The 26120-nt window shown below is 39.7% G+C and overlaps 1 long non-coding RNA gene across 1 annotated transcript; it reads left to right on the plus strand.

Moving 5' to 3' along the window:
* The first annotated feature begins 5643 nt into the window (after positions 1–5643).
* LOC112574980 lies at positions 5644–19856 on the plus strand. Its single transcript, XR_003101543.1, has 3 exons — positions 5644–6157; positions 9957–12743; positions 17801–19856. It is a non-coding gene; the product is annotated as an uncharacterized LOC112574980 (long non-coding RNA).
* Positions 19857–26120: the final 6264 nt, after the last annotated feature.

The following is a 26120-nucleotide window of genomic DNA, read 5'->3' on the forward strand; positions in this document are numbered from 1 at the left end:
CTTGAACACAGAACCATTTGACGCGTCTAGCGGCGATTCGTGCATATCTAGTATTTTAATTAACACACCTGCAAAAACACCATCACCACTCTGTACGTTGTTAGACAGCACGTCCTAGTCCAAATGAAGACAACACACTTTTAGTTTAGTCCTTGTTACTCCTCTAGGAGCACAGGGCAGTTGGCTTCCCAATATTCATCTCTTGTGCTAATGTTGCGGTTTCTGTAACAGTTTCTTCTTCTTCTTTTTTTTTTTTTTTTTTTTTAACATGAGTGGGTTGTTAGCCCAAAGCAAAACCTCTAACCTGGAGGGCCAGGGTGCAATATTTTAGTCTGGCCTCTTCCCTGACAGACCTGTTAGGTTTGGCTAGACCTTCTAGGAGCACAAGGCTCCTGCCGACATAGCTATGTGGATCGACAAAGCGCGCAAGCCACCACACCATTACAAGGTAAGTTGAACCAACACACGTTTAAAAACCTTAATTCTATAAGTAGAGAGAGATTACGAGTACTCGATATGGAATATTTTTTCATGTAAATTTTGTCGTATTCTATTCAACACATTAGGCATGCGAAAAAAACTAGATTTCTTGAATCTTGAATCCGCCCTGTGATACCTCCGCGTTTCTAATATATGCAGGCATGATATTATAGACACGTTTTAAAATTAAGTTTCATATTCATTAACTTCTTCAATGTATACATTCTTTTGTCTGCATATCTATGCATAAATGTTTCTTTCCTAACGAGATTGGATTGATTTATATATATATAGCGCAGGTGTTTTAGTTCTGCAAGCTCTCTGTTGTGGTAGTTTCGGATAAGAGATCCAGAGACATAAACTATTTACATTAAACTACGGTGTAAGCAGGTGCATGGCTTGTAGCGCTGGTGCTGGTTTATATCCCATGCTGTCACTTGTAACGCCAGGCTGCCGCCAACTTCAGAACAGTCGCGGCGCGCTGACGAATCTGAAATGAGAGAAACTATAGGAGCTAGTCTCAAGTAACATCTTTGGCTCGACACACGTGGGGCCATGACACCAGTTCTCTACTGTTTCGTACCCTTAATCGCGCATGCTTTTTAATTATTCTTTGTATTTGCCTGACGATTTGTAATTAGTACGGCACAGACTATACATGTATACTTCAACGAGTAATTCTCATCCGATTAGATGATCGTTGTTACCAATCAAGACCACAGAGAGAGAGATGACAAACCTTATTTACGAGGGTAATAGAATGAGTAAAAGTGATGCTTTTTTTAATATCTAACCCTCGATCTAAGTAGAAGAAACTAAAGTAGGCCCTCAGCTTTCGTGGTTTTCATTATTTGCGATAAATACATAGATTTTTGTTTAGTTTTTCAACCTTCTCTGGGAAATTTCATACGGAGGGGGACTAGTAGAGCTCACGCTCCTTCTTGCGGACACAATAGCTTCGAGTTTATTGCACTAGGCGTGAAGTCTTTGTAGTGAATGGCGAAACTCGACATTGGTGCATCCTCTACCTCCTGTCTTTTGCCGATGAGGCGCGCGGTCGTTGTCAGTCGGGACACGGACCTGTACAAGTTCGTGATCGGGACCTGAATCGATCTGTCAAGAACTTTCTTCTGCGTCCATTGTCCATAGCCCTTTCTCTGGGCTGATACGTTTGGTGGCGCTCATCGCCTCTCCATCTTCTGTGGGGCTTCAGGCTGATACAGCACGTACTTCATCTGAAGGGTCTGATGGCGAATACAAAGGCACTGGGCCGGTACTTTCATCGTGGAAATCCATGTGTTCGTAGACACCATGTTCGCATACTACACCTTTTACGGTAGGGCTTATAGTCCATTCCGTTTCCCAAGATTATCCAGAAGAGTGTGGGACCATATGCCGGGTTAGGGTGGAGGAAGAGTGGCGGTTCTCGAGCGAGCGCAACATGATTACACACCACTTCACATTGACTCCGCACAGTGAGCTTGGTCTAGAATTATTTCGAAGTGGAATGTAGGTTGGAGTAGGGGTGGAGGGTAAAGCAATGAGAGCTCGTTTGCATTAAACGCCATCCATGTGTCTATTAGCAGTTTTCGTTTGATAGCTACCGAGGGACTCGGGTTGTTTCCCTTGCTCACTCTCGGAGAAGATCGTTTCAAAAATGATGTTTATCCTGTTTTCTTAGTAAGAACATAGCTGTAGAAAAACATTAAAACAATTGCAGTCACAGGCGAGCATGTGGTCGAGCACCGAAAAACAACTTTCTGTTGGTTGAGGATAGAAAACGTGACGTTCACACCCTGAAGATGAAGACAAGCACGGCTTAAAAGCAGAAGATATAAAAAGTTGCTAAAAAAGGAATATTTACTAGAAATTTTTTTCCCATATCTCCAACGTCTTAGCTCTAAAATGCTTGGAAGTGGATGGGGGCAAGATGTAAGAGTTCATGACGCTAAACAGAAAACTATGAAATGAAAGAAAGAAAAGAAAACGGTTTGACTTTAACAACCAGTGTTCCCGAGCAGTCATCCATCCAGATGCTAACCGGGCCCGACGTTGCTTTAATTTGGAGATTGGACTAGAACCGTTTTGTTCAAAGTAGGCGAGATTCGTTAGTGTAGATAGCTTTATTTTAAAAAATGTACACTACCAAGCAGAGACACATATTTCAAAGGCTCTAAGTGTGCCTATAGAACGTCATATGCACAAATTCTACAATCCACAACAACGGATTTTTTTTTTTTAAGAAAGAAGAAAAAGCAGAGCAAAAAAAAAGAAAAAAAGAAAAAAACAAAACAAAACAAAAAAACAACAAACAAAAACCAAACCATACAATGCACAACTAGGTGACACAACGGCTGAGAAAGCTAGAGGACGTCTAATTCAGGTGTAAATAATACTGCAACTGATTTCATGACATCGCGTTTCTTTTGTGCTTTTCGTCAGTGCATTTGTGATTCTGCTTTTTAGCTTTTTCTAGGTTTTGTCCACTAGAATTAACGCCATTAAAATAGTGATGATTAGTCATTCGTTCAGATCATGAATGTTACCTGCCCAGCAAGCAGCTCTGCGCACCTAACAGTCACACACATCAGCAATTTGTATGTATCTCTGGCATGTTTTTGGCGTGTGTAACGAGGATTTGGCCGTTCTAACCTCTTCACGGTGCACCCATACATCGTAATTTGGGGTAATCGCACGTCAGGAGGGGCGTGCAACGCGCAGGGATGAGCAGAAGCCGTGTGGTCATGAATGATTGGCCGTTCAGCCATACAAAGCGCACGGGCGTCGATGGACTCAAAGCCAGTGACATCTATCATGTCCATAACCGCACACGAAGCTCGCTCACTTTTCCCGGCACTGAACTTAGACGTTGTCATGGTGACTGGGTGATTTGAGCGATGTCGGTGTTTCCTCAAATAGTTTGTGGAGAAACGCTTGTCCTTGCAAGGAAGGTTTGTCCTTGTTTGTCCTCCCACTTCTGTCTTGCATCTTCCGTGCGGGAATGTATTTTAAAACAAATTTAAGATTGTGTTGTTGCAAACTCTCTGTAAGCCTGTGCAGTTAAAGTTTAGCAATACCCGTGTCTGTGTTTTGTAACATATCAAATACGTTATTAACAATTTTTTGATACATCTCTCAAAATCTCTTTCCATCATACATGAGCGGTCCGGTGGCGCAACGGTTAGCGCTGTTAGCGCTGTTAGCGCTGTTAGCGCCTGTCACCAATACAGTGAAGGTTGGCTGCCCTGAGTTCATTTCTCGTCTCGGGCACGTTGTTCTTTCTCTGCACGTGGCATCTGTTTACAGGGCTGGCTGCTTGCCGTGATATAGCCTTAGCTGCTGACACGGCGTAAAACACCAATTCCCCCCCCCCCTCTTTCCATCATACCTTTTCTGTTTGACACTAATTTCTCTGCAGTTTAGGCATGCGCAGAGGCAATGTCACCCCCGCCAACTGTTTATGAGAGAAATTGGAGGTGGGGGAGAGAGGGACCAAGGGATCGAAGTAGCAAAGTTTGTGACTGAAAGTGTTCATATTGACACGAATGTTTACTTGCTAGCATATCCTTCAGCTGTATCTGAAAGCGACACACAAGCTTTTCGTCCTGAGAAGATTAAATTCTTGATGTCAATCAATGTAGCTTAAAAAACGACCATGTACTTTGTTGAGAAATTGATACTTTTTTAAAAAAAACCTTAGTATATGCTGTAGAATTACGGAAAGAACATTATAATGTCTATATGGAATGGTTCTTTTAAAGTGAATGAATAACCTGGCAATCATAGTTTCCTAAGCTATAACGCAAGTAAGTAAAACATGCCGATTGTACCCGCAAATATTGTGTTTGCTGTAGTTGTCTTTTTTTATAAGTAAAAAGATAAATTAAGGATTCAATGTTTGTGGAGCCTTCAGAGAGTTTTTATTTTTTAGATATTTTATATAAAAGCCTCTCGAAATGTCATTTTTTGTCTGTAACCTACCATAATATGTATTACACAAAGAACGGCTGTGAATATATTGACTAGCGAAAGGGATATTTTTAAAACGAAATCTCACTCTAATGTGGAAGAAAAATATTCTGCTTTGTATGTCGATGAAGTTTAAAATTGTGTCCTATTTATTCTGGAAGCTCGTTTGAACAAAGAACTTGCAACGGCGTAGGAAGATGCTCGGTATTTGGTGGGGGAGGGGGAACGTTATGCTGACAGTGAACGATGTTCACATTCTTGCCCCCTCAGTATCTGCGCCACTGACTTGCATCACTGGCTGTGCCATTGAGTGTTTCTGACGTTGACGTCTTACGAACCATAGCATAACATTGAAATTCTATTATGTAGACGATCTGGTAGAAGGATCAAGTAAGAATGCATCGATAATAAGACAGTTTTATTTAATCTATAGCTTCTTCTAAAGAATCGGTAGCGTAGACAATTCCTTTGTATCAAGCCTGCATTTAGAGCCCATACAGTTTCTGCCACTTACATTGTACACACCTGCCTTCTATAAAACAAAAATTTGCCTTACTCTGTTTCATGTATCTTTTTCTCCTAATGTCAGTACATGTACCACCTACCCCGACAAAAATACAACATAGAATTTAAAGGGGAAAATTGTCCTTTAAGACGGCTAATATATCATGAATCCAATCTATCCAAGTAGAGAAGTGTCAAAGGATAATGAAAAGTATGAGTGAAAGAAAGTGAGGAATGTTTGAGTCAGCATGTTCATTTCATATGCGGTAAACAAGTTTTAAAATCTATTGATGAGTGACAGAAGAGCGAGAGCTGAAAAAATTTCATGCCAACGTGGCAACGTGGTCAACTGACAAGTGAAAACTAGTCACGTGGTAGGCGACGAAATGCTTTATATCGACATTGTGATGTGCACTTTACGTCTATCATTTTACATAGGGATTTTACTGGGAATAAAATGTCCTACATTTTTTCTATATAGTGGGGATGCAGCACTGCTTTGTTGTTCGAAAGCTGATGATTAATCATTGCAAAAGATAAAGAAGTTCAGGACACAATAATATTATTCTTCGTCAACCGAGGTATTCTCAATGGTTTCTTAACGATTTGAAGGACTTTGAAATTGTATACCCTTCCCTTTCGTGCGCACGCGTGCGCATGTGTGTGTGTGTGATCGAGTGATTGAGTAGAAAAAGCGAAGAGGAAAAAAATAAATACCAGCAAATCCTTGCATAATCATTATTGCCACAGAAATAGGAAATATTGTTACCTCACTAGCCTTACACTGCAGGGACAGGTAGGATTTGTTTTCTTTGTGTTGTCCACGACGGCCCGCCATTCATCCAAGCAAGCTCTTATATAAATGTCAGTTCAGTTTAATCAAGATTCAGTGCCTGAATACATCCCGACAAAGGCAGGACGGCCGGCACAGATGCTGGTGCGAGCCGTGCACCTGACGTCACCAGACTTTCAGGCAAAAATGCATCGGCTCATGAAGACAGAGAAGTATGTAAATGATAAATCAATGAGCGCACGCAACTCTCCTCACGACGGACAGAGCGTGGGCTGAGATTCTGCCGGCTGCGTCTGATAGATAGTGGCTGTACTTCTCATGCTTTTTCTCAATTGCAAAAAATCTGATGTGAAGTGCAGTTCCGGAGTATTTGAAATGGCGGCGAAGGAGGACACACAAAACGGATAAACAGTACGTATACTTTTTTCACCTGTTTGTTAACACTTTTCTTAAATTATTTTAAGGATGATTAACTCTAGACTGGGACAAATGTAACAGCGAATCCTTTCTATTTTTCCAACTAAATTAATTACTCGTTCGGACGAAAATTTAAAAACATTAAAACAATCAACGATGAAATATTGAATACTTTGTAATTATGTGTGTGTGTTTGTGCTTGATGCACATTAAGTACTGAACTTCCTGCTGCAGAAAAAATGCACATAATAATAATAATTAATTATAATTAATATTAATAATATAATATTATATATTAGTGCATTTTTCTGCAGCAGGAAGTTCAGAAATAATATTATTATTCCTCAGCTTTATTAGTTCAGATTTGGATTTTAAAAAAAAACAGCTGAGAGAAACAGCATGCTAAAACATTGAAAAATTGTCTCGTTTGGCTTACAAGTACATTGTAAATGTCCGGGGGTGATTTGTGGGATTATAACACATATACATTGTTTTTCTTGGTAACCTTGGTGAAAATATAGACAATGCGTTATGTTTGCAGTACGTGCTGAACACGCTGAGTAGATGGCAGACGGCAGAAGATACAAATAATTTAAGCATATCGAGTCGTACATTCTGTCTTCATATAACTTGTTATTTCAGTTCTGAGGTATTTACTTTTCGTGATTTTCAGTCCCAGTGTTTTTTAATGTGTTTTTGCCTTCACGCGCAGAGATGCCCAGTCTGTGTCTGACCGAAGAAGCCGGACAGGTTTTCGTAAAAGGCTTTCTATATCCGGATTCTGAATACGTATAATGTGAAATATATGATTAAAAAAAATTCCCATATGACAGTCACATAAGAAAGATATTCTACGATTTGTGTCTTCATAAGAAAAATATTTGAGAACTACTTTGATGGGTTCAGCTAGACATTCTCTGAGGTTTTGTGAGGTCCCCAAAACACTTGCAAACGGTAGTTGCTGCTTGATGTTCTTGGATCATAACAAAAATTGCGCATTTCATATGAGGAAGAACTAATCTGTGGCAAAACAGACCCATGTCATTCGCCGGAAAAACTTTTTTGTTTTTTCTTAAGAGCATCTATATTTACAACGCAGATCTCAGTAATTGCAAGCATGTTCCATGCTATAAATATTTAGAAGCACTGTTTTACTGATCCCTGGATTTTTCTGCTCACGGATTCAGATACCGGATGGTGTTCAGTAAATATTACTCTAGACATTTTAACGCTGGAACCACGGGAGTTGAAAGACTTGTAATCAGACTTAGAGAGCCATGGGTGAATCAGCCAGACTGAGCTCTACGTTTCTTGAGGAAATTTGGCAAGAAGTAGTTCTTTGTTGAAATAACACAAGAACTGTGAACACGGTAAGAAGGCATTTGTACATTTGAAATCTTCTAAGTCCTCTTAAAATATGTATTAAAAATCTAAGTTGAAAGACTTTGAGTAAAGTAAATTGTTTGTTCTGTTTTAAAGTTACTACAGCGAAAGCAATTATTTTTTTTATCACTAATCCGCCATTTAAATAAATCTTCAGAATCATCTATAAAATTTCTAAAAACGGGCAGGTAAAATACCAAAATACCACGCCAGGTGACTACACAACGAACCTAGTGATAATGGAATGGACAAAAAATGAGTACATAATGGCTTTCACTTACCGAATTTATTGTGTAAAGCGAATCTTTTAAATTCACTCACAATAAAGCTTTAAAACCTGGATTTCATTTGAAAACAGTCGCCCTCGATTCTCTCTAACGACTATATCAGACGTGTCAGCCGTGTTATTTGTTATCTTTGTACTTTGTCTGTGTTAGAATGTGTGGACTGCCGATTTCTAACGCTCTTGTTCATGATAAATTAAATTTCAATCAAAAGGCTGAATAAAAATATGTAAAACAAGTGCACATCACATTTTAGCAGACGTCCTATTAACGCTACATAATTGCATTAATTTTATGTAAAACGTGGAAATAGTCTTCAACCTTTCTTCAAATCTCTTTTTCAGATCTTTATACAAGAGAGATGGTCTATTTTCTTGGTCTGAAAATTTACTTTCAAAAAGAAAATTGTAGTTGATGTTATGCCAGTTTAAAAACGACCAGAAATTTTACGACCTGACATGTCACCAATGCCCTGGGTTTTTTCCATCAGTAAAGCAATGTCACAACAAAGAAAAAAACTTCCTGTCCAGTTCAAGCGATAAGACCGTGGAACTCCATTTCCAGAGAACAGTTCGATCATTTTTTTCTCTGCTTTATCAGATGATGATAGTAAAGTAGAAGTAGAAAGACAGAAAATCTTGCGTCAACCATAAAGTCACTTTATTTATCTAGATTGAGAGTAAGGACAAGAGCGATGGAGTCTCTAATAAAGAACCAAGAATTTTTGCAGGAAATAAGATAGGTGGTCTCCGAAGGCAGCGACGAGTATGGTAGGAGGTCTTCCGGTCTGCTGGCGCTAATGCAGCAGTTTTCGACATTTTTAGACCTTTCACTTCATGTGAAATGTGTTTGTTGTGATTGCTCATTGTTTGCTATAACTGAAGAGTTATTAACAGGACATCTTAGGAGGATGCTTCTGCTGCAGCTAGTGTGTGTATAAAGACATTGCAGCTTCACTACGGATTGACGGTGGTTTAGAGGGACAATGGTACACAGATATTTCAGCCTAATACAGACCACAAATAGTATTTTGAAACTCTTGATTACATAATCAAAAATATCCGAAGATTTTATCAAGTCAGTTTTAATGTGTCAAGGCAGATCGAAAAGTTACTTTTTAAAAGAGCACTATGGAAGAAGCATGGACTTTCCTAGAAATATCGCAAAATATAGTTCGAGCATTGACTTTACCAAGCTGAAGACACAGCTATCATTTCAGATAAGTGCCTTCGCTCTAAAGCCAGAAAAAACAACGGTTCAGCCAATCGTCAGACTGGGTCATATCTATTTCATCTGAATTAGCATCTCAGAGACTTACCATCCCAGTTATCACTGCCACTACAGTTTTTCTGCCGAATAAAGACATACTTGAGAAGTTCCGTGACAGACGCGTTTGAATAACTGCCTCTTTATGCACATGTTTAAAGCAGATCAACCATCTGCTAAATCTGGATAAAATCGCTTTCATTAACAGAAATAAAAGAAGACGCGGGTGGTTTTTTTTTTACTTTTTGGCACACTGACTTGCAAAGCTTAAATATGAATAATATGATTATAAAGTTTATCTTAATTTGAATATTACTTTTCTTCTAATATTTAAAGCAGCATGTGCTGTGATTTAACCACCGTGTACGTGTATGTGTGCATGGCTGCACCAACACACACCCTTCCTCTTTTTTTTTTTTTGTTGAATGTATGCCAGCTGGAACGTCGTAATACTTTCCCAAATCTGCATGAATACCCTTCCTGCAGTCGAGATACACGCTTACAAACATCAGCACGCATAGCAAGAGATCAGAAGTCACTGTTGTATATGAATACGTTACGTTGTCAGAGTTTCAGACAGTGGGACAGCTTGGGGAACATATGTTAATTAGGCATATCAATGTACAAAAGTGACATCACGATTTTGATCTCTTTCAGTGTTTCAGGCGAGTATCTCGAGATGGGAAGAGGGGTACTCACCAAGATTTGGGGACAAAGTATCTTGTACTGAGTTTAGAAAAAAATGCACCTCACTAGTCCTTTAATAACGATACATTATGCGAGGACGTAACATTAAGAACAGGAAAAATCCTTCTTATTGATTATGCTATGTGAAACAACTCAAAACATTTCTGTTTCAGATTAAAACTAGCAGGCCCTGAGTAGCAGTAACATCAAGCATCACCAAGGATCACAGAGAAGAGCATACAGTCTACACATTCAACTGCTTTCATATCCCTTTATTGGATTTTGTAACGAAAAACAAGCTTATTATTTTCTTTGAAAATGATCATAACTGCGCAAGAAGTGTTAAATGCCTTAAAAGTTTCAGCGATGTTGATTGAAAAGCTAAATAGCTACTTCTGTGCTTACTGCATCGGAAATCGTCATTAGAACTACCATTTGTATTTATTGTACAACAGGAACAAAAATGTCTGACAGCCTCCCGATTCCGCTTGAGCTGGTGCTGCTCAGTTAGGCCTGTAGATATAATATTATGACGGCCACGAAGTCAGAATCACTTGGCATCTTCTAGTCTTGTCTGTGAGTTAAAGCCTTGAGGAAAATCTCGAGAACATTAGCTTCATGATTGCTGGAAGTGACTACCTTCGCTAGTCTCCTCTCCATGTCTGAAAACGTGAGCGCGTCTCGCCACATCTTTGAGAGATCAACACAAGAAAACACCTTGAATTTTACCATGCCCAAAGTCGTGACATCCAGTGAGGATGAAGAAAGTGGTGGATGGACCCTTGATCGTACGCCTTGGATTCCAGCTCTGGTCATGGCTGTGGCCATGTTGATCTTTCTGTCCTTGTCTTTTTACAATCACCACAAGCGCGTGCGACGAAAAAAAGAAATAATCATGGATTACCTGACGACCTTGCTGTATAGCGACGTGTGGTCTCGTGGCAGGTCGGTCAGTATTCTTTGTCACACCAACAGCATTTCTTTCGACGAACTGGGACGATCTTTTAAGATTAAGAGCAAAGAAGAAAAAGAGCCTCAAGATATCATGAGGGAAAGATATATCAAAGACTTAGTAGCCACCATAACCAGGAATACAAAAAGCAGCTTGAAAAGAATCGTCTCCGCGCCCAGTGAATACAGGTTCAACCGAATCAGTGGGCCCATCACCGCAGACAAGAAAGCTTTCAGCATGAGCTTGATGGACCACCAGGTGAGCCTGGACGCAGGCCAGTTTGTCCCTTCTGACTTTCGAAGCGTGACAAGGGGTCACCCGAATTTAAAGGAAGCGTATCCAATGGAATCCTTCTGAATCCAAAGGCAAGATTTTATAACCCAAAATACTCGCCGTCTTTTCATGATATTTCCAGCGGTGATGATCTAGACAATTTGGAAGCAAGAGGAGAAACTACAAACCAGCCTTGGCAGCCAAAGGGTAGTAATTGTAGAAGAACAATGGATGACACCATCTTGCACGAGGAAAGATATGCCGACAAACCACCAAGTCGTGTTTCGGCTGTTGAGACTCAGCGTGTACGTAAGTCTGGATCTTTACACGAAAGTCACAGGAGTGTAGAATCATGTTACGGAAAACTGTTGCGAGCGAAAGCATCTCGCACAAACTCGCTATACGAGATTTCTTCGGACGACCCCAAGTCATTCTGCACTTCGATGTGTCCACAAGATGTGTCTGGAGTTCACACGACGGTATTCTCTTTGGCAGACTGTCATTCTAATGCTCTGCATCTGGACTCTTCTGGTGAAGTAAGAGAAACCTACTCAAGAAACACAAACTCACTGCCATTTGCCAACTACAGACAAATACAGACTCTGACAAACGTAAAATCTTCCTTAGCAGGAGAAGGGAAGGACAAGGATGGACGCACTCTGGTTGCACTCAGTCTTTCACCTACGGAGGCAAGCATCGACCGAAGTCAAGGAGTCCCCTCTGTGTTATTGACAACGACCAAAATACCAAAGTTTCATTCTGGGTGCATACAGATCATGTCAGTTCTAACAGTTGTGAAGACGTTTCTGACGTGTCCGAAGAACTCTACACGTCATTTCCGTCACACAGTTCCGGAAGCATCGAGAGCAGCTCTGATGAGACTCGTCTTGCAGCTTCGCGTTCTGACGACAGACTCGACAAACTAGTCTACAATCATCAGCGAAACCCCATTGACCTAAACGTGATGCGGCATTCTTCCAAAACTGACTATAACCCAATGTTGCCTGCAGAGATCCAAGCCGTGCCTTCTTCCTCTTCTCTTCAGGTCTTCTTGCCTGTGGTTCTCAGTGGACAACCGCCTGTCTCCACTCCTGTCGGTGCCCGCCTCCATGTTGCTAAATACCTGAAAACTTGTTCAGGGCTCGCCAGAAGCGTTCAGGCATGCAGAAAGGATGATGCAAGAAGTTCCGGGCAGGATAGCAAGGACAATAACCCTAAACTCCGAAGTATTCTTAAAAAGACTCTTTCCACGCAGTCCACAACCGCACTGCTTCTTGATGGTAACATGGCGACCTCGGAATGGCGTAGCCATGACTATGGACCAGAAGGTGACGAGTGTGTTGGTGCACGGGACGGGGTGGACAGCATGACACAACAGCGGACTGGGACGAAAGACATTCTACCGAAAGACGGGGAGCTGAGCAGTCAGCGATTGCAAATTCACTTCCAAGGAGATCGGGGCGGAAAGGTGTCCGGGAGATGAGTTTTCCCGAAACATCCACGAATCTCTGGGACATGTCGGGTTCCACGGGTAGTCTGGGACCCGCGAGCACGAGGTCGTGGAGTGGAGAAGGATCTCTCACAGACGGACTCGCGACAACCTTGTCACTGGAGGCACTGCCCACGCAGGACAGTTCGCGCTTCTGCTCCAACTTGCACAGGCTGCCTCGCTTCCAGGTCCGCTCCAGCATGCAACAGCGTCTGAAGCTGTCCAGCAGTAACGAACATATCCAAGGTTAGCTTCATCTGTGTGTATGTGCATTTTCTTTAAAGAGTTTTTGCAAAACGATACACATCCATGAGAAGCTGTTTGTACCATACAAATGTGACAATAAGATACTTTTCTTAATAATAGAGAAGGGAGGGAACTCGGTGCTCGGAGTGAGCTCGGTACTTGTGCTGTGTGACAATATTAAAATTTATGAATACATTTTCACCATGCTTTTTTTTTTTTTTTTGCACCTAATTCACAGTCCTTCCAACAATCCAAATGAATGCATATCATCTCAACGTTATATTGTGTTATCCTCCCTAAAGCCTCATTTGGTCTTAGAACATGACGGCACTTGCCTATTAGGTGGCACACATGTTGATGAATAAATACAGAGCAGCGCTGTCACCATTTTAAAAATCTAGTCTTTACTGGCTGCTTAAATGGGAGAGTATATTTTAGTTTTTAGTCCACATGTAAAACCATTACTCAACGCATTACCGGGACAGGAAGATCACAATGCTCCTTCCCATTCTTTCGTGTATCGTCTTGTCACTCTCAATTAAGAGTTCAAGACTGGAAGCTGTAGCATCTGTACTACTAGACTCGCACCTGCAATAACGAGCATGACACTAAGATTAACACTTGCACAGTTAGTACAGCGGTTCTGCAACTTATGCGGTTTTAACTCATTGATGCAATGTCGATGGTACAATTTCAAGCCTGTTAATCTATTGTCAGCACCGTACTTAAGGCATTTTTCAAAAAACAAAACAAAAACAAAAAACTCCCACCTGCACTCTTGCATCGTACTAAGATTACAGTTGTACCACTCGCACATTGAAGGTCATTTTGCTACTCGATCCACACTAGAGTTCTGTTTTTCCTATCGCAAATATTTTTAATGAAAACATCGGCTCTATAAACAATGACTTTAAAAACATGTAAACTGTAAAAGAGTAATTCAGCAGGAAAAAATGTCGAAGCGTCCATGAAAATTGAAATATGTGTATTCAATTTTCCCATTTATATTTTATACCTTTTTCCCCATTGCCCCTACAGCTTTTATTACATCCTTAAAATTTTCTTGTGCATATTTCACAGATTCACTCATTGCCTTTATGACACTTTTATTCGTTCATTCCATTTCACCACTAACCACCTCCCCAACCGCTTTCTCACATATTTGCTTGCTCACATGTCACCTCATATTCATTTGTACTGTTGTTGCTGCTGCTGCTAACGACGACATCGACAAAGATTACGATGAGGATTGAGGATGTACGCTAAATGAACGTTGCAATCAGGTCGCCTCAGGTTGTGTTGTGCAAGATCCCATTTGCGCAATAAGCACGTGAAATGCTTTTTAGTGGAAGAAACCTTTTTTTTTTAAAAAGCAACAGACAGTAGCGATACAATGCTTGTGTACCTTACCTTAGCCATGTACGGTGTCTATAAATAGGAACGACTTAACCTTTTCGCACTAATTACGGGTGCTGTATTATGCAACACTCAAGGCTGGCTAGATCGTTATGTCGCTTGCTCATCGTTGATAGGGAAAAATGACTGGGAACGAAGACTACAACACGATAAAGAGAAGTTTTTTTGCCGAGAAATCTTTGAACTGTGTTTTTCAACTTTTCCATCGCCCATGCCAAGCTTATTCCATTTTCATGTGGGACATCAATGTAGCGAAAACGCTGTTGGTACAATTGATTGTTGCACATGGTTAGGATCGGACGAAAGGTCTGGATTCGAACAAGTATCCCCCCTACACACACACGCACGCACGCACACATCCCCACATTAATGATTTTGCAAGTGCTAATTTATGATAGCTGACAGCACTCTTTCACATACTGTCTTACAAAGAAAACTAAACTGTTGCACGTTGTATTCTCTCAACGATTACGATTATTGTTATCAACACAGGACATTAACATGACAGTAAATCTCCACTAATGGTGAGTACGCCATCCACTGACAAGACATCAGCGAGCGACCGATTCTGGACTGTAGCAACACAAACACGCGCCGGCGTCGCCATTGTATGAACTTGTTATTAAGATCAATAACTATAGTGTTCGATTGTATAATCCTATTACCGCTTCAGTCGTGCACCAGGCAAGCTTTTCGATTTTTTGTCCACTCGAGTAACGTGTCTTGTGTCATAACCATGTTCTAAATGTCAGACTAGTGGATTGTGCTTTTAAAAAATCGAGGAAAAGAATACTCGCTGTATTTTTTTCTCAACTTTAGCATTTCTATGTGAGATAGCAAGGCAGCAAAAACCCAAATGGCAAAACCATCAACACAACTGCAAATTATGACATTAGGAGCATATACAAAAAAAGCACCATCACCACTCCTCTCGCCAAACCTTCAATATGATGCTGACAATGTTCGCTACATTTCTCTCCGTGTTTCTCCTTCATACCTACTGGTCGCTTGGCGAGCAGAGAAACGTGGCGCCCACGCTAATCAAACGGTAGTATTGTCAGATCATTAAGCGACCTCTCCTTCCGATTACTCCTCCAGGATCCTGTCTTTGTCTCTTGTTGTCTCTGTCACAGTCGCGAGGTAACTCCCATTAGCTATGGTTGAAAATCACCGATGATTATGTTCATACGCCAGGCAGTCCATGTTATAAGAACAACTTCAACTGTCATAGCACCGCGTGAGTCTGATTTTAAACCGACCATCGTTGCTGTTGTCTGTCACTCTCTGACGTTCCTCAGAGATGTCCTGCTTAACCTCGGGATCTCTGATGAAATACACAAGGGCTGTCTCCTTTAGCAATACCAAGTCAAGATGATTTCTTGAATGAAATTTACAGACATAATCACATAAACAGACAGAGACGGTAGTCCTTGGCGAGACAAACAAATACCACGACAAAACACGCACACCCAGTCGATAGAGAATTATCCGTTCTCAATAATAGTTTCAGGCGGCCCGGTGGCGCAACGGCTATCGCTGCTAGCGCTGTTAACGCCTGTCACCAATACAGTGAAGGTTGGATGCCCTGAGTTCATTTCTCGTCTCGGGCATGCTGTTCTTTCTCTGCACGTGGCATCTGTTTACAGGGCTGGCTGCCCTCCGCCAAGGACTGTCCCAAGCCCGGCTGAAAAAGGAGGAGGGATGGGCGTGGGGCCAGCAACCCCCCGTAAAAACAAATCCCTGCTACCAAAACATCGACAATGTCGATGGCCTATGCCCCAGGAGGGGCGAAGGGCCTAAAAAAAAAAAAAATAATAGTTTCACGGTTCAAGCGCCCATGCGCAGCACATCGGCACACCTAGGATAAGCTGGTATATTTTGTTCCTGCCAGCTATCTCTAGATTACATAGCTATATAAACCCGACATTGGGATTATTTCCCTTTTTCCTACCTTTCTCTATGTCAAGCTATGTCAAGGTGAACGTTTTCTGAAGCAGAGTGTTAAAAATAGCAGACATTTTTATGCATACATTTTTAGATAAAAGAGAAGGATTTTTGTAAGCAATAAAGGCAAAGGAATTTTGGAGGCGAAATATAAATCGAATGAAGGCCTAACAGTTTTAAAGCTTGTCATTTCTCCATCCAGCTACTCATTTTATTAAAGTAAGTTTTATCAAGGCATTGCTTTTCTTTCATCTTTCATATTGCCGAGTTTCTTTCAATTAGTTTTCTCAGCCGTTTTTAAGTATGAACGTTTTCAATTTGACAGCACTAGAACTACTTCTTTTCAGCACACTGGCATTTAAAATTAAATAATTAATGATTATTGAAATCACTCATAACAGTTTCTGCTGTCTCAAAACATTAAGATGTCAAGATTTGTGTCATGTCTATTTCCGAACATCATCTGTAGGTATACTTGCGGTGATATGCAGCGGACACCACAGAAAAAAATCGGTCAAGCAAAAAGGCGTTGTGATGCATATCAAGACTCGCTCGCTCGCGCTCACTCACTCACAAATGCACGTCGAAGAAGCGCAGGATCAGCATCCTCTTCTTACATCAATAACCTGCTGCCCTTCAGACTTTGCGTTCTTTCTGACACTTGAGAATTTAGTCAGGCACAGTGCCTTTTCCTTATTTTTAGATCCACGACGATATAGTAATTGATATTTTGCACACGCCCCGGAGTTTAAGGAAATGATCATTGTAATGCAAACTTTACTGATACTGAATTTTCTCACGAAAACCAAAGTTCAAGCAGAATATTTAGGGAAAATGTTAGGCAACGGAGACGCCTTCAGACGCTAAATGTTTACATCAGCTGCAGAAATATATTTGATATTTAAGTTTACGGTGATCATACACAGAAAATGAAAAATAATCTGTCAGGTTGGCTTAAAGTGTCTTTCTCCTGCAAGTTTAAATTAACTAGCGATTCCGTTGTTGTAGACAGGGAAAATGACAAGCAAGCAGGCAGACAGACACAAGAGCAAGGCATGTGACATACACATGCTAGTGTAAGGCTACATCTCAATTGGGAATATTTTTACATAGGTGCTGTATTGAAAAAAGTCTTCTGGGTGCCGGAAGCGAGACTTGACTCCTCTACCCATGATTCTTAACCAGCCGCAGACCACAGAACGGGCTTCATCGACGACACGCGCGCATTCGCACAGACCACAGACGATATAAAGAACGACCACGAACTTTGTATACACGACCGTGCAACGACTGCCATCTCATGCAGTGACAGATAACTTATGACGCACATGCGCTAGATTAAGCTACGCACTTGTCTTTTCCGGTTTTCCTTTCCACAGTTCGTTCTAGGGTGACAGTTGATGCTATTTTGCTGTTTTCGCCACAAAATTAAAAAAATTAATGAGCTGTTCTGCACACAAAGGTCGATACATGTAACATTATTGTAGCAAATTAGGGTAGGTTGGGTTAATTACTATTATTTTAATACAATCCTTTCCGGCCGTAAACTCTGTTAGAAGAGCTTTGATTGTAAAATAATCCGTACAATATAAAGTGCCTATAATCTTCTCGAGATTACGAACAGTAAACGCAAACAGACTAAATATATAAATATATACTTGTTTCACCAAGTTTTGTTTTTTTTTTTTTTAATCCAGAACTCAGGAGGAGAGATCAAGACGAGCGGCACAGCCTTCAGGACACCAGACCCTTTTATATCAGCGAGCAGAACGTCACAACAATTTAATACAATCTGCTCTGACCGGGCACGTCACGCCAATAGCAGAGCGCGTAACATCGAAAACATGCGACTGCGGTAGACGCATGACGTCACACCAATCCGACGATACAGCAGAGGCAGAGGATGTGACAGCACATAGGCTAACAGCTGTCAGCACGTCATTTTGACTGCGCTTGCGCAGAAAGGGACATACCTCTGTATTCTCTGTGGTCTCGTAATCGCACATACATGTACAGGGTGTACACACAAATTGTGCACACATTATTATGCCAAAATGTGTTATTCCATAAAAGTTATATCGCCTTATTATAATTAAATGTGACATTTGATTATTGAGTTGTTTACCATGTACTATGTACTGGTATACTGTGGCACGTACCCGCTGGAAAGTTGTGTAAGATTTTCTTTAGGGCATATGTCAAAATTATGGTGTGCAAAAAAGCACGTTATACAGAATTGTGTAAGATACCAAGACAGTAAATTTTATATGAAAGCTTGAGGAAAGTTCAGTCAGTTAATTTTTATATTCTACAACGGCAGACCAACGACGAGAAATGTCGAATTTATAAAATTTCCAACTTAAAAAAAATCACATTGATCTTCATTTTCCATTTTTTTTCCCCCGCACGAAAGGAAATAAAACTTGTAGAAACTGTGCAGAGCTTAGCGCTTTTGTCAAGATACTGAGGAGCCTAAAGAAATATACGCTCAGAATAGTCGGCATCGTGATCGAAGTGCCATGCAGAGTTGGCAGTTTGCCATAAACTACCACAGCAAAAACTAACTTTAAAACAGGGTCTGAAAAGACTCTTTCATATTTTATGTCAGTTGATAAACTTTTCAACATCTTCCTTTCCCCTTCTACGGTTGGTTTACATAGATCCCAGGGATAATTGTCTCAACGGCGATCAATACAGAAGTAAGTATACATGGACAGATACTGAAGTGATACCACTGCCTCGTAATATTTTAATCTAATTTTCTTCTAATAATAGTATTTTTAAACTGGCCACGAGTGGTTCGTTTGTTTGTTTTGAAATTAATGGTCATACAAAATGAGTAATGCAGTTTATAGTTCACAATGATTTCAACTGTAAGCTGTATTTGTATCGCTCAACCGTCTTCCCTCGAAAGTAACAATTTGGAGCATTTACAAGTATTTTTTTTAAGTGTTGGTTTGTGTAGCCAGGTGACATTCGTACTGTTGTTATTGTTACTGTTGTTGTTGTTGTTCAGTCGTTGAACCCGTCCTCCAAGCAATAACCGCAAAGGCAAATTTTTATTTTTTCATTGTATGACTTTCATTTGTCGTTCTTGGCTTGAAACCCTACTGTTTATATATATAATAAAGAGGAGAGAATAGCACTATACTATTTTCCATTATGAATATGTGCCCATCAGGAAATGTTTGAAAGAAATGTTATGACAACGCTTCGATTGCTTTAATAATGCAGAACTTTTCATTTATTTTAAACACAACTTTTGAAGTTGTAAAATGGGGCTTGTTATGCATCCCTTTTATGAATACCTTTGTTTTTACTGCATCAAGTGTAAGACTACATATATTGTTTTCTGATGAGACAAAAAGCATTGTTTAATTCCTATGTTGTTTTGTTTAGAAATCCAGATTCGCGAGCAACAATGTACACTATGTTAAAAAAAACAAATCTTTTATAGCAACTTCCTGATTGCGATCTTGCATATGAATCCTTCTATGCATGTTTAATGCGATCCTGGAGAATTTGCAATGGCCAGTAAGTGCTTGATGTGAGATTGTGGCAATGTCCTACATGGGGAAAGAACCAGGACTGGACTGCTACCATAAACGTTCACAAGCTCCATTCAGAAAGGGAGATAACTTGATACAGATGGCGCCAGCATAGACATCTGCCAGAATGAGGGTGTCCAGTCACTTAATCCCCAGACGCTTACTCCCCAGACACTTAATCCCCGACGCTTCATCCTTAAAATGAAATTTTAACTATAAAAATTATGAAGCCAGAGAAAAATTTAATTGAAATTCAAATACTTATTTTCCTATAAACATCACAATAAGTTTTACAATTAAAATACTTTAACTAATGTTGTAGATGTTCAAATGACGTTGAAGTTAATAGCATGATTTAAATATTATTAATGTATTTTAATATTTATTTTAATTGTAAAACTTATTGTGATGTTTATATGAAGATAATTATTTGAATTTCAATTAAAGTTTTCGCTTGCTTCATAATTTTTATCGTTAAAATTTCATTTTAAGGAGGAAGCGTCGGGGATTAAGAGTCTGGGGATTAAGTGACTGGGAACCCAGAATGAGAGTTCATTAACAAAACAACGACGAGTTAACATTTCATCTGAGAATGAAGATGTGTTCAATAACAAGTTTATCGAATTTGTATAACACTAATTGGAAGACATCGGCAGAACTTCTTGTGATTGCACAGCATATTTGTAAAGCATGTTTATGGTGATTTATAATGACTATTCTCAACAATGAAGCTTCAGATTAAAATGTTCAGAAATCCAGAATTCGACCTATTCTGTAGAGGTTCATGTTGTGAAGTACAGAGAGTGTTTGCTTATTATAGTTCAGGGTTTATTCCTTAGACATAGTGGATGCTGTCATTCGATTATAAGTATTGCAGTTCGAGTGAACTGTAAAGAGTTTTAACTCTTCTCTCAAGATCGCTCATTATAGGGCTGCCAGGAAATCAGTGCAACTGTAATTTGTTTGAAAAACAGCATGCATGTTTGTTGCTTACAGTACAAGACAACCTTACGTCGGCATAAAATAATACAAATACAAGTTCGTAACTGATCGCATACCTAACTGAATTAGGATGATAGAAAAATGTTCCCATTAATAAATCACGAAGAAACCCCTATTTACTGCTTGTTATTTTTATTTGCACTCTATTCTGCGTCAAAAAACAATAACAGAACATCACTCTTGCGTGTCTTTGTGTCCTATTAGCAAAGTCCATGGAACGCGTAGGAATGCATTAAATCTCTTCAAAGTTTTCCGTCTCACTGGATTCTTCGAAGAAATTCGAGTCACGAGGATGTTATGGCCTCTGGTTAGTTGCTTTTAAGCACGGAACAACCTGAAATGAATATACCTGATGATCCCAGATGACGCAGATGTGACTTATGGATTCCTTCCTGGGGTGCCTTACTCTTTGTCCTTCTGTCATGAGTTCATGAATTGTATTACAGATAAGATTACATACTTCACATTATTGTTTAAGTGTGACATTCAAAATATTCTATGTAGACTGAAAGAATCAATGCAAATTAAATATAGGAGGGGGTACATTTACGTGACAGCGTGGACTAAGAAGACGAATATCACAGAGCTTTGAGCTAAGAATCTAGTACACCTGTTGTGACACGTGGGCTGAGAACTCGGACATAGAGCCTTAATTCAACATCTAGCTCAGGTGATGTGGTAATGACAGGTACACAGAGAATTACGAGATATTGTTCAGGTGAAGTGAACTACAAGCATCATGGCGAACTAAGTTCAAGTGATGTGAAAGATTTTAAAAAGGATTGGCCATTATGGCTGAAGCACTTAACGCAGATAAAAGAATGTAACTCATAAAAAAAGGAAATAGTGATTGAACAATTTTGGACTATTTATAATTTAACTTGCGAATGTGTCTGCATTCGACGCTTACTTCCGCTAAAACCAGCAAAAAGTGTTATTCGATACGAAGTCGACATTTAATAAGCAGAATAGGAGATGACACATTTATCACCTGTAGAAAGAGAGTTACTTTATACTTTATATTGATGGTGCAAGGTGAAACACTAGACAAACTGAGCCACAGCGGCTGGCGAAGTAGCGCAGTGAAACAAGAAGAGAATATGACTGCTGTTGTTTAAACCTTTTTAGTTTTAACTTAGTCTTGTTAAGTGCTTTTTTTTCTCTCTTAATTGCCAAGATATATTTAGAAAGGCGCCTGTAAAAAAGGTTTCTAATACCTATCATTCTTCGAAGTGAATTAACCTTTACCTCAGTATTTTGCAAAGAAATATCGTTGCTCTACATGGCCAAAATATGATTAGGTAGCTCCCTTGAGAGTGTAACTATGGCAAATATTTATGTGATCGTCTTATACAAAATTTATCAAACACCATCACAATTTGATATTATGTGTCCTGCTACGAAGGCCCTTACAGACTCGCGTCATCAACAGAACTGCTTGTCATCAACGAAGCTCTTGGAACATTCCGAGACCAGAGACGACGTGAAAATAGAAGAATCAGAACGGTCACTAGAAGCCTGAATATCTTTAATAATGGAGTAATTTGTTTCCATATGGGTTGTGGGTGAACTCTGAAATTCATTGTTCGTTTGCAAGTATGCAGGGTATTCTTTTCCCTTACAGCCCTCTACATGAAGGCCTACCATCACTTCTCGTTTTGGGAAAAGCGCGTTTTTCCCAAAACCCGAGCAGATGACTTTCTTGGGGAAAATCTCCTCCAGTATTTGCTTGTCCTGAGCATGGTTTATCATGATACGATTGCGACGACGATAACACAGAAAGTCTATGAAAAGCAGAAATAAAAATATGAGGGCTACAAGCAGATGAGGCAGAAGCAAGATGGCGAAAGACGGACACTCGGAGGAACAATCACTGCGATGCATTGGCCTGCGAGTACTGCTGACTAAGCTGTCCCCTTGTGCCAGACCAAGAGTGGCCGAGATGTTTGTTGAAGGCGAGGAAAAAACATTTGCATTTATGTTGATTGTCGACGTGTGTGAATGGATTCGGCTGGAATCCGGTTACCTGCACAGCAGGAATAATCATAATCATAATCATAATCATAATCATAATCATAATCATAATCATAATCATAATCATAATCATCGTCGTCGTCGAACTTATACAGTGCTGTTCCCCAACCAAAGTCAGGCTCACTTTTACAAACTGAACAAATGAACACTGAAACATTTCTTTTGAGACGAGCATCCATTATTGTTATGTTTATACATTTTTCTTCTTAGTAAAGAGCTTTCAGCCCCCCTTCAATGGTGGGAAAAGCGCTATAATAATAATAATAATAATAATAATAATAATAATAATAATAATAATAATAATAATAATAATAATAATAATGTCTCATGCACCAACGTCATCTCTCCGCAACAGACACATGTTACTGCCTAAGAAAAAAAAATCCTAACCATGACAATGACACGCGCGCGCACACACACACACTCTCGCTCTCTCTGACTCATGTCTACCCTCTCAACTAGACGATTGCACATCAACACCATTACATCATTTGTAAGGCCAAATTACACTACTAAGACTAGATAATCATTTTGAAAAGAAAAGTGATCATGCAATAATTTCAACTCACGATTCATGAGGTTCATAATGTCACGGTTACGTACGATGGCCGCCGCATTATTTTATGCGTTAAATGGCCAAGCGTGAAGGACGAGCGTTTGCCACTGTGGCCAGGGAGCCTTTCCCTGGGTATGTTATGATACTAATCCAGTTTCCTGGCTCTATGGAAACATACCCAGTTAACCTTCAGTCGAGAATAAGCATTGGGTCAGTTTGAGTTAGAACGTTCTTTGACAAGAGAAAGATGTCATATATTTTGTGGGGCGGCGTGTTGATAGTGAGAAATGGTCAGCTTACAATTACTTGGCCCACACCTTACATTGCACGATAATTCTCTTGATTTTTAACAATATTCGTCCAGCTGAGAGATCGATTCATTGATTATATAAAAATAGAGAGAATGTGTATACTATTTCCAATTTAAACGGCTAGTTTTTCGATCAAACGTAAAATTGAAAACAGATGACACGACAGTAGGTTGAATTAGATGACATCATTAGACATTAAACCGAACCCTGATTTAGAAGTTGTTTGTCAAAAGAGTATTGTGAACTAGTGAACAGTAACTGGACAAGTGTGATGTTATTCAGGTTCCGCGGAAGAACCGCGTACTAATACAACTCCAAGAAACACAGAATGTTTCACAAAAATAAACAATCGTCGTTTTTTTCTAGACTTTTCTGCTTATAGTCAATCAAAATGATCATCCAGGATTTCGAGGCTTAATTCATTTGGTGGAAACATCAACCTCTGTCGTGTGCATTGCGAAGCAGCTGAACTGCATTTGTCATGGCGTGCAAATGCCAGCCGGGAAAGATATTAACTTTTTATAAGGCCAGTTGGGACAGAGTTAATCGAGCGTCGCCCAGAGACACCGAATCAACATTATCTTTTATCCTGATATAAACCTTCTGAGTTAGATAAAAGTACTTAGTCATCTTGAACCAGAAGCCCTTCTCAAAATTATTAGCGACTGCTGCTCCAAATTCTGGAATACAGCATACAAAAGTATTTCAAGTTGAGCAGACTGCTGTTCGTTTCTTTGTCCTAATTGATGACCATCCACACGTATCATCAGAGTAAAACAGAATTATTTCAAAAGCACAACTGGTTAAAGCAGTAATACATGAAAGGTGATGTAGGTATAGTTATATGTATTAAAGAAAATCCCGAGACCTATCAAACAATTATTTTACCATTTTTATTACAGTTCAAATAAAAGTGTGTTTCTATTCATTATTTATTTCATTTTAAATTTATTTTACAGTGTTTTTTGAACGTTGTAATCATTTCGTTTTACTTTGTAACTCTATTCCCTTCTTATAGGCCGAATTAGGGGATCTAATAGTTTACTAGCCATAGTAGGTTACTTGTAGTTTACTAGTCCTAGAGTAGCAATTACACATCTCCCCTAATTCAGTATATAAATTCTCATACAAAATTTTTAAAAAAAAGTATTGCCTGTGGACTGCTGGAAATGATTATAATGTTGCATTGTCACCGGAAATGAGTAACTGACGAAAATTTCATTCGTCTAACTCTAAGTCGTTGAAAAATGGGTGAAATGTCGATTACAAAATACCAGACATACATCTGTATAGGTTCTGTATGATTGCGAATTCATGTTTTAGAATTGCAGTGGAGTCCGCAGCATATAAATTGTCCTTCGTTCAGCTTAGAAACTGTCCTTCACAGCGTTATGTTCGTCTAATACATTTACTTCCGCAAGAAAACAAACACACATAAACCCTAAGTAAACGAAATGCATTACGTCGAAGAACAAGTACTATAAAGATTTAAAGAATTATTTGGTTTGGAGAAAGAGGAACCACGCCCCTAATCAAAGCATCAGGATCTGGAGTAATGTTACTTGAAACAGATGATATTTTGGTCTTGTCAGATAAAAACGTTGGAAAGAAAAAAAAAATGGTTTGTAAATGATTAGTTCGAGATGAGTATGCTATAGAATTATGGTCAGATGAGCTAGCTCGTTTAAAAATCGTTTATAGTTAAAAAGAAAAAAACAGACATTTAATCCTCTCGCTGCGAAACATATTTCCTAATAAAGCTTTCTCGGAATTGATGAGCATCAGGTATAACAAACAGAAGATGAAGAAGAATATAGTTTGTGTCATTAAAACACGTATTGAGGTTTTTAATGTAGAGAAAAACGTATGACAAAGTTCTTGTCTTTACAATCCAGTGAGAAAGCAATGAGCGTGAATGTCAGAAACTAATGAGTGTCTACGGTGCATTGCTAGGGCCGAGCATTTTTGACGTACCAGAATATCTCGGCCCCTCAAAAAAAATCGAAAATGTGAAAATAGCAAAGAATCTCCTCTTAAAGTTCAGCTTTCAGAGAAATTCATCGCCTCCACCCATGTGTTCTGCGGTATCTGGTTGATTATAGGCCATGCATGACTTGCCTCAAGGGCACAACCGGTCAATATGTCTTCAGGGAAGAATATTCTAATGCTTGCTTGGCGATCATCATGCCCTAAAAAGGCCTCATTCTTTCTTGAAGTTCTCTTAAAAGCTACTCTTTTTTCGATTAGCTTTGCCTGTTAATGTGCCGTATATGGGGAAGCGGATAGCTAAGTGGTTAGAGCGGTGGCGTCCGAACAGAGAGCGCGCTGGTCAATTCCCTATTAGCGCAGCAAATTTCTCCCAGTCGACCCATCTGGCTGGAATGGGTACCTGACTCCATAGAGGGTTGGGGAAGGAAACGGCAGCGAGGGAGGGGAGATGGACATCCCGAGGAAAGTGAGGTCTCTAGCATCTATCCAATGACTTTACCTTCAAGGATTTAAATCTTTCCTCTGCGTAGTAGCAGGAATAGAACAAAAAGCGAAAAGTGGTTTTCAGTGTTGTCAT

The sequence above is a fragment of the Pomacea canaliculata genome, linkage group LG1 (genome assembly GCF_003073045.1).
Source record: "Pomacea canaliculata isolate SZHN2017 linkage group LG1, ASM307304v1, whole genome shotgun sequence".
NCBI lineage: Eukaryota > Metazoa > Mollusca > Gastropoda > Architaenioglossa > Ampullariidae > Pomacea > Pomacea canaliculata.